Genomic DNA, 9,397 nt, shown 5'->3' on the forward strand with positions numbered 1-9,397 from the left:
AAACAGAACCTGGATTCATCCGAAAAAATTATGTTTTGCCATTCGTGCACCCAGGTTCGTCGTTGAGTACACCTTCGCAGGCGCTCCTGTCTGTGATGCAGCGCCAAGAGTAACCGTAGCCACGGCCTCCGGGCTGATAGTCCATTCTGCTGCAAACGTCGTCGAACTGTTCGTGGAGATGGTTGTTGTCTTGCAAACGTCCCCATCTGTTGACTCAGGGATCGAGACGTGGCTGCACGATCCGTTACAGCCATGCGGGTAAGATGCATGTCATCCCGACTGCTGGTGATACGAGGCCGTTGGTATCCAGCACGGCGTTCCGTACTACCTTCCTGAAGCCACATATTCCATATTCTGCTAACAGTCATTGGATGTCGACCAACGCGAGCAGCAATGTCGCGATACGATAAACCGCAATCGCGATACGCTACAATCCGACCTCAATCAAAGTCGGAAACGTGATGGTACGCATTTCTCCTCCTTACACGATCCATCACAACAGCGTTTCACCAGGCAAAGCCGGTCAACTGCCGTTTGTGTATGAGAAATCGGTTGGAAACATTCCTCATATCAGCCCGTTGTAGGTGTCGCCACTGGCGCCTCCCTTGTGTGAATGCTCTGAAAAACTAATCATTTGCATATCACAGCTTCTTCTTCCTGTCTGTTAAATTTCGCGTCTGTAGCACGTCATCTTCGTGGTGTAGCAATTTTAATGGAATTATCTATTTTTCGGCCTATTCTGAATAGTGAACTAATTTTGCTGTTTTTATCACATTGTCTTCCTTTCCTAAGTCTTGACTAACATCGCTCAAACATTTAGGTGTCTTCCTATAGGCCATTCTACAATGATTATACTATGGCGCTCTTTCCATGCTCAGTGTGGTGTTGCTTTACTGTGACAGAAAAGGAGCCAGAAGTTTTCAAATTTAATGTTAAAAAACTGTCCCAGATTGCAGATTTTGTTTTGTTGGTTCAATAACGAGACGTTGCAGCCGCGAAGGGCATCATCAGGTTATCTGCAAGTACAGTAGAAAGTGGATATGATAACTAAGCGGGCATGGTCGTATACTCAAGTACTGAACCCAAAATTGAAAACGAAGAACGTAAATACATAAAAAGCATGTAAATCACATATAAAACACAATAATTACTACCAAAAGCACTCAGATATACCCAGCAACGGAAAGTGAGCAAGACCATAGTGTTGACTTAAAATCAATCGAAAATAAACCTTCAGAACAATACTTAAGAAGTGTAACAGTCGATTTACCTGATGTGATGAGAGTCATCATCCACAGCAACGTAAAATAAGATCAGACTCGCCCTTCGGAATTGCCGAGTGGTTCTAGGCGCTACAGTCTGGAACCGCGCGACCGCTACGGTCGCAGGTTCGATTCCTGCCTCGGGCATGGATGTGTGTGATGTCCTTAGGTTAGTTAGGTTTAAGCAGTTCTAAGTTCTAGGAGACTGATGACCTTAGAAGTTAAGTCCCATAGCGATCAGAGCCATTTTTGAAGATCAGACTCATAAACTGTAAACACGACTTGGAACAAAGTGCCGGTGACCAGTCCGCCTTTCCCCATATGTACACACTAACGATAGGATCAGAAGTGACTCGTAGCGTCACTAAAGATTACAAGCACTAGGTGGCGTCAAATTTAGGCACAAACGCATTACTAAAATAGCCAGCTGATAGGTATACCTGCTTAAAGTAAGTCCCTCTATTTAAGGGCTCACTTTCAGAGGATATCATGTTTCCAAGTACAGAAAAAATTAGCACATTTCATCAAAATATGAGAAGTATTAGAGATAATGTTAGTGAACTGCTTGTATGTGTTGACTCCGAAATTATTGGTATGTCAGAGCACCACTTAAATAATTTGACAGTTCAGAGGTTTCCTTTACTAGGATACAGATTAGCTGGCTGTTTTTCAAGAAGTTCCTTGCGCGGTGGGGGAGTGGCTATGTACGTAAAAAATAGTATTCCGTTTCAGTCCATAGACGTATCACGGCACTGCACTGAACTGAACAGATATTTGAATATTGTGCAGGGGCAGTTGAATTTACCGAAACTAAACTTCTAATTTTTGTTGTTTATATGTCCCTTAACTCTGACTTCAGAGCATTTCAGCTCAAGCTAGAGAGCGTTCTTGATTCACTTTGTAGGAAGTACCAGAAATTAGTTATATGAGTTGACTTTAGTGTATAATTTGTTTATGATGGTGCAAGAAAAAGGATGTTCGTTGGTCTCCTAAATTCAAATGATCTGATGCAGACTGTTTATTCCAATTAGGGTGCAGAGGAACAGTAGCACAGCCATAGGCAATACTTCTATTCATTCTTCATTACTAGATGGGCATTGTGTTAGTAAAAGGGCGAATGACCTTTCAGACCATGACGCAAAAATTTTAAGACTAAAGGGCTTTGATCTCAAACAAATGTCTCATATAATTGCAAACTATGTAGGAAGTTAATCCAACAGCAACAGAGAGTTTTTTAAACCTTGTGAAGGGACAAGAGTGGCGGGATGATAACAGTGCTGATAACATAGATGATAAATATAAAGCTTTCCTTGAGACATTTCTCATGCTCTTTAAGAGTTGCTTTCCATTAGAACGTTCTAAACGGGGTACTAGCAGTAATGGGCAGCCCAGGTAGCTGACTAATAGGATAAGGATTTCATGTAGAACAAAGTAAGAATTACATGAAAATGTTAGAAATACAATCAAGGTACAGTAGCCCATTACAAACAGTATTGTAAGGTACTTAAAAATGTTATTAGAAAGGCAAAATAAAATTAAAACAATACGGTCAATTGTGAAAGAAGTGTCTAGTCAGCAGCACAAGGTCGACGATATAAAGTCAGTGCGTAGTAAAAATATTTCTGTTACTGATAAATCAGTTATATGTTCAGTATTTAATAATCATTTTCTGAGCATTGCTAGTGAATTAAATAAAAATTTAGTTTCTACAGGGAATCATATAGCCTTCTAGGCAAATGCCTTTCCGAGACCGATGTCTGACACATTTCTTTGTGATAAAGACAAGGCGGAGATTGAGTCAATAATTAAATCACTTAAGACTAAGGACTCTCATGGTTATGGTGGAGTACTAGCAGCATATTAATGTACTGTGCTGCACATGTTAGTCCTGTATTTAGCCATATTTGTTTTTTTATTTGTATTTTTTCCTTTAGGAATGGTCAGTATCCTGAAAGATTAAAAGACTCCGTAGTAAATCCGCTTTATAAAAAGGGAAAAATGGTAATGTACACAATTTTGGACCTATTTCTATGTCATCAGTGTTTCCTAAATTTATTGAAAAAGTTGTGTGTGTAGGGATAATTGATCACTTTATATCACACGATTTGCTGTCAAATGTACAGTTTGGCTTTAGAAGTCGTTTAACAACTGAAAAAGCTATATTCTCTTTTCTCTCGGAGGTACTGAACGGGTTGAACAAAAGGTTTCGAAAGCTAGGCATATTTTTAACTAAGGCGTTTGATTGTGTTGATCACAACATATTGCTCCAGTAGTTGGGGCATTACGGAATATGAGGAGTAGCTTATAATTGGACCTCTTACTTTAGCAACAGACAGGAAAACGTCATTCACTATGTTGAGAATGGTTATGATGTGGGGTTTCAGTGGGGTACAGTCGAGTGGCGAGTGCCCCAGGTTTCAATGTTGGCGCAAGCCCAGTTCCTTAATTACATAAATGATATGCTCTCTAGTATCACAAGTAACTCTAAAATATTTCTGTGTGCTGATGAGTCTAGCTTGGTAGTAAAGGATGTTGTGTGCTACATTGGCTCGGTTTCAAATAGTGCAGTTCATGACCTAAGTTTATGGCTTGTAGAAAATAAACTAACGCTAAATCACAGTAAGACTCAGATTTTACAGTTTCTAACACACAATTCAACTTAACCCGACGTTCTAATTTCACAGAATGGGCATATGATTAGCGAAATTGAAAGTTCAAATTTCTACGTTCTTAGTTAGATAGTAAACTGTCGTTGAAAGCCCAAATTCAGGATCTTGTTCAAACACTTTGTAAGTAGGCTGTTTATGTTTTCTTATTGGCAACGTTATGTAGCGCTCTATATGAAAATCACTGGCTGTGCTGTGTGCAGTCTGTGGCTAGTTTGCATTGTTGTCTGCCATTGTAGTGTTGGGCAGCGGCAGCTGGATGTGAACAGCGTGTAGCGTTGCGCAGTTAGAGGTGAGTCGCCAGCAGTGGTGGATGTGAGGAGAGAGATGGCGGAGTTTTGAAATTACATATATTATGACTTGTGATGAGATTAAGGTAAATACATTGTTTGTTCTCCATTAAAATCTTTCATTTGCTAACTATGCCTATTAGTAGTTATTGCCTTCCGTAGTTTGAATCTTTTATTTAGCTGGCAGTAGTGGCGCTCGCTGTATTGCAGTAGTTCGAGTAAGGAAGATTTTTGGTGAGGTAAGTGATTTGTGAAAGGTATAGTTTAATGTTAGTCAGGGCCATTCTTTTGTAGGGATTTTTGAAAGTCAGATTGCGTTGCGCTAAATAATATTGTGTGTCAGGTTAAGCACAGTCGTGTAAAATTGTTCTAAGGGGACGTTTCATATGTCGACCCTTAGCCGAGGATACCTCACTGGAATCTTCTGAACTTTTCTTGTAGTTTGTGTAGTTAGTGTAGATTTTGTTTATTGCTAGCGCGTAATCGTAGAGAGAATCTCCTTTGTAGTTGCAGTCTTTCATTGTTGTACAGTAAAACAGTTGTGGCATGCATGTAGATTTGCACCAAGTATTTCGCAGCTGCGCTTGCAATTAACTAGATATTATTTTCAGTGCTATGTTAATGTATTCCCATATTTTTGCTCTTCAAATTGTGTTTTTCTGTGTTGTCGTGTGAAATACTGTGACAATAATGGCGTGTGAAAAACGTAACACTAGGCTTCAAAGTAAACTGGGAAATAATAGTGACGACGAGCGTAGCTTATCAGCACCACTGTGTAGTGAATTAACAGACATTCGAAGTAGTAATTTGGTAACTGTGCATAGGGAAATGGAGCGGGCGGGAAATAATGGTGTAGGCAGTGAAACAGGTAGTGAACAAGGAAGCATTATCGATCGATCGGTCGGCATCAGCTCGCCTCAGGAATCCGAAATGACAGAACACAATATTGCAAATACTGTAGACTTGGGTTTTGGGTCCTCACCGTTTTCTCAAATGAGTCAAGACACATTTTCTGCTTGTCAAAATGTGAATGTTGCCGGTGAAAATGCACTGCCAAAAAGCATAGAGAAACAGATTCCAGACACTAATACATTATTATTGCAATTAATGCAAAAAATGGAACAAAATCAGAAACAAACACAGCAACAGTTAGACACAATGGAACAACACCAGAGACAAACACAGCAACAGTTAGACACAGTGGAACAAAATCTTAAAAAGTTAGACACAATGGAACAAAATCTTCAAAAGTTAGACACCACACTTGAACAAACACGTGAAGATTTAACTACTGAGTTACATAACATCGAATCGAAATGTCAAAAAGTCTGTAATGACGTAAAAACACAAATTTGTGAGCATTTCGAACCTATTTTTTCGCGTCATGAGAATGCGTTACAGAATCACGAAGCAGGCATAAAAGAACTGCAGACTACTGTTCATGAAAATCATGAGACCTTGCAAGCTAAAATGGACTCAGTTGCATCTACCGATTCGGTTACGCAACTTGCAAAAACTCAGGAAAACTTAAAGGACACAGTAGAAAGACACATGGGGGAAATTAGATCATTATCAGAGAAAGTAGTTGAACTTTTGGATCAGCTAAATAATTTATCTACGAAGGTAGATGATAATCTGAATGACACAAAACCAGTAGTCTTTAATGACACAGAAGAGTGCGAACAAATTAGGAAATTCAAACAAAATCAGAATCAAATTAATACGCAACACCAAAGAGAAATCCGGGAAGTACAAGATCAGCTGACACAGGTAATACAAGAATTACGTATTTCAGAGGACACTCGCGCCTCATTACGGGAAGAGGGACATAGAAATACGGAACAACCACAAAATAATAACACAGGACACTTCGGAAATTATGAAAGAAATTGGCAAGGTACATCGAATTTTGAGATGGAACCGCCGACACGACGTAACAATGACCGATATGCTACTCGCCTACACGATGATTTTGACTATAAGCTTTTCATTACTACACGTAAATTCAAAACGTTTAAGAATTCTGCCAACGACCTTCATCCACAAGCGTGGCTCCATCAATTCTCTCATTGTTTTCCTCCCAACTGGTCATTAGAACACAGATTAGAATTTATGTGTGGCTACTTGGAGAATGAACCAGCTGTAAGAATGCGATCGGTCATTCACGATTGTCACAGTGAAGGAGAATTTTATCATCCCTTCCTCTCAGCGTATTGGTCTCAAGCTACACAAGACCGAGTAAAACATAGCATCATAATGATGAAACATTTCGAACAATGTGAATTTTCAAGTCTTGTGAAATATTTTGAAGACATGTTGCACAAGAATCAGTACCTGTCAAACCCATACAGCCCCTCAGAACTCATCCGCATTTGCTTAATCAAACTGCCTGAACATTTACGACATATTATTTTAGCAGGACGTTGCAAAGACGACATTGAAGCTTTTCAGGGACTGTTACAAGAACTAGAAATTGACACTGACAATCGCATAACGCGAAAACAAGAACACAACAACTACAGGTCACATCCGTCGCAATTCCGCGATGAAAGAAATAATAACTGGACATGACAAGGCTATTCTCACAACATAAATCGTGACCAAAACAGACACCACCCGTATGACAACCGTTGGCAGAGTAGTAATAATTACAGGGAAAGATCACCTCTCCGCAGTAATGACTATCACAGAGACAATCAGAGAGACAGACAATAAGGGAACCAAAACAATTATTATCAAAAGTGACAGAATAACTTTAGACGCAACGGTCCAGCGCGTAGTTACGACTCAGGGAGAAATTCTCCACCACGTGACCGACAAGAAAGAAACTATCGAATCTACCGACATGACGACAGACGATATGATCGTAACGACAGACCTGAACTGCATCAGAACTGGCGGGATTCTCGTCATGGTGAATTTGTAGAAGTTAGGTCTCCAAATCCCAATAACAATGCGCGCCAACAAAGAGACAATAGGCAATGACTCACACCGCTGGCAGCCACAAGACGTACTTATGAAACTGACGACACAGCTGCCGTAGCTAGTAATTACGTAAAAATGGAAGACATTAGGGACATTTTACTCCAGGAACACGACGTAAAACATAACAACATTGCATATCCTGTGATTCACATTACTGTAAATGACGTAAAATTTACGGCAGTACTTGACTCTGGCAGTCCCGTTTCAGTAATCAGTGAAACAGCTTTTAGCAAATGCAACAAATCGAACGATTGCCCCACACTTCCGTTACGTAAGATTAAATTACAAGGTGCAATCTTTGGAAAAAGTGTAGATGTACGCCAACAAACCAATTTAGAATTCTGTTGCCAAAGCCACAGCTTCTCTATGAACTTTCTTATTGTTCCATTATTGTCGACGGAAATTATACTGGGAGTAGACTTTTTGAATGAATATAAAGCAATCTTAAGCTTTCACGATGCTGAAATAAGTTTAGAGAAAGAAGGTTAGTCAATAGCTTTGAAATTTGAAGACTGGCTCTCAAACCATGATGAGGAAATTAATCGGCTTTACGTTCTGTTAGACAACAGTTCGGAATTTTCTACGGAACTAGACACTAACAATCACTCTGCAAGTACTGGCAGGGATGATATCGATGGCATATTTGAAACTAATGAGTTAATTCAGAATAAAATTCAAACAATTGAGAATTGTAATGACACTGATAGTCACGACCTTTTTGAGATTTTGCAAGCACATTCCACAGTTTTTACTCACAAAACAGGAACAATCAAGGGATTTCAATACCAATTTCGTGTTCGTGAGCATACTAAATTTTGTGTTAGACCATACGTAATTCCAGCACATTATAGGGACCGTGTTAGAACAGAAATTCAATCTATGCTTGACGAGGGCATTATTGAGCCTGCAGTAAGCTCATACAACAATCCGTTACATGTTGTTGAGAAGAAAAATGGATCGATCAGGCTTGTCTTAGATTCGAGACAAATCAATACTATCATTCCAGAATGAGATTTTCACTCTGCAGCGGAGTGTGCGCTGATAAGAAACTTCCTGGCAGATTAAATCTGTGTGCCCGACCGAGACTCGAACTCGGGACCTTTGCCTTTCGCGGGCAAGTGCTCTACCACTGAGCTACCGAAGCACGACTCACGTCCGGTACTCACAGCTTTGGAAGGTAGGAGACGAGGTACTGGAAGAAGTAAAGCTGTGAGTACCGAACGTGAGTAGTGCTTCGGTAGCTCAGTGGTAGAGCACTTGCCCGCGGAAGGCAAAGGTCCCGAGTTCGAGTCTCGGTCGGGCACACAGTTTTAATCTGCCAGGAAGTTTCAATACTATCATTATTCCTGAAACAGACAGGTCGCAGACGATGGAAGAACTTTTTCAAAATTTTAATGTTGTAAAAGTGTTGTCTTCCATTGATCTCAGATCCAGATTTTATCAGATCGAACTTCATCCAGAATGTAGAAAATACACAGCTTTCCTTTGTTTCGGCGTTTGTTATCAGTTTCGGAAACTTCCTTTTGGTTTGAACGTTTCTTCGGCAGCATTCATTCGCGGGCTAAATTCCATATTACCTGAGTTCTTAAAACGTCACATCACCTTACATGTGGACGACATTCTAATAGCAGAAGCTTCGTGGGAACAACATAACCGCATTCTCAACAGTTTGTTACGTATTTTTGCAGAATCTGGAATTACAGTTAACTTCAAAAAGTCTGAATTCGGTAGGTCAAAGGTGAGGTTTTTGGGACATATTATTTCTTCTGAAGGCATTCAGCCGGATCCTGAAAAGTTAGAAGTAATCAGAGCCATTCCAGTTCCATCCACAAAAAAACAAGTCCGCAGTTTTCTAGGTCTCGTAAATTTTTACCGTCGTTTTCTGAATATGAAAATTCTAGTTACACCAAAACTTTGTTCTTTCACTGGAAAAAATACTATTTGGAACTGGGACGAACAAGCACAGTTGGAATTCAATTCTTTGAAAGAAGGGTTACTTCACGCGCCAATATTAGCTCATCCAGATCTGTCACAAGATTTCTGCCTTAGCACGGATTCTTCTAAAGTCGGTCTTGGTGCCCACTTATTTCAAGAAGCCATAGAAAATGACACTACTGTTCAGAAAACCATTGCTTTTGCTAGCCGAGTGCTAACAAATTCTGAAAAAAAAAATATTCCGTTACTGAATTAGAAG

The 9,397-nt window shown here is 39.9% G+C and overlaps 1 non-coding gene across 1 annotated transcript; it reads left to right on the plus strand.

Annotated features, from left to right (window-relative positions):
• Positions 1 to 8,433: 8,433 nt before the first annotated feature.
• Trnap-cgg (transfer RNA proline (anticodon CGG)) lies at positions 8,434 to 8,507 on the plus strand. The gene has a single exon. It is a non-coding gene; the product is annotated as a tRNA-Pro (tRNA).
• Positions 8,508 to 9,397: the final 890 nt, after the last annotated feature.

The sequence above is a fragment of the Schistocerca cancellata genome, chromosome 7, assembly GCF_023864275.1.
Source record: "Schistocerca cancellata isolate TAMUIC-IGC-003103 chromosome 7, iqSchCanc2.1, whole genome shotgun sequence".
Classification (NCBI taxonomy): Eukaryota; Metazoa; Arthropoda; class Insecta; order Orthoptera; family Acrididae; genus Schistocerca; species Schistocerca cancellata.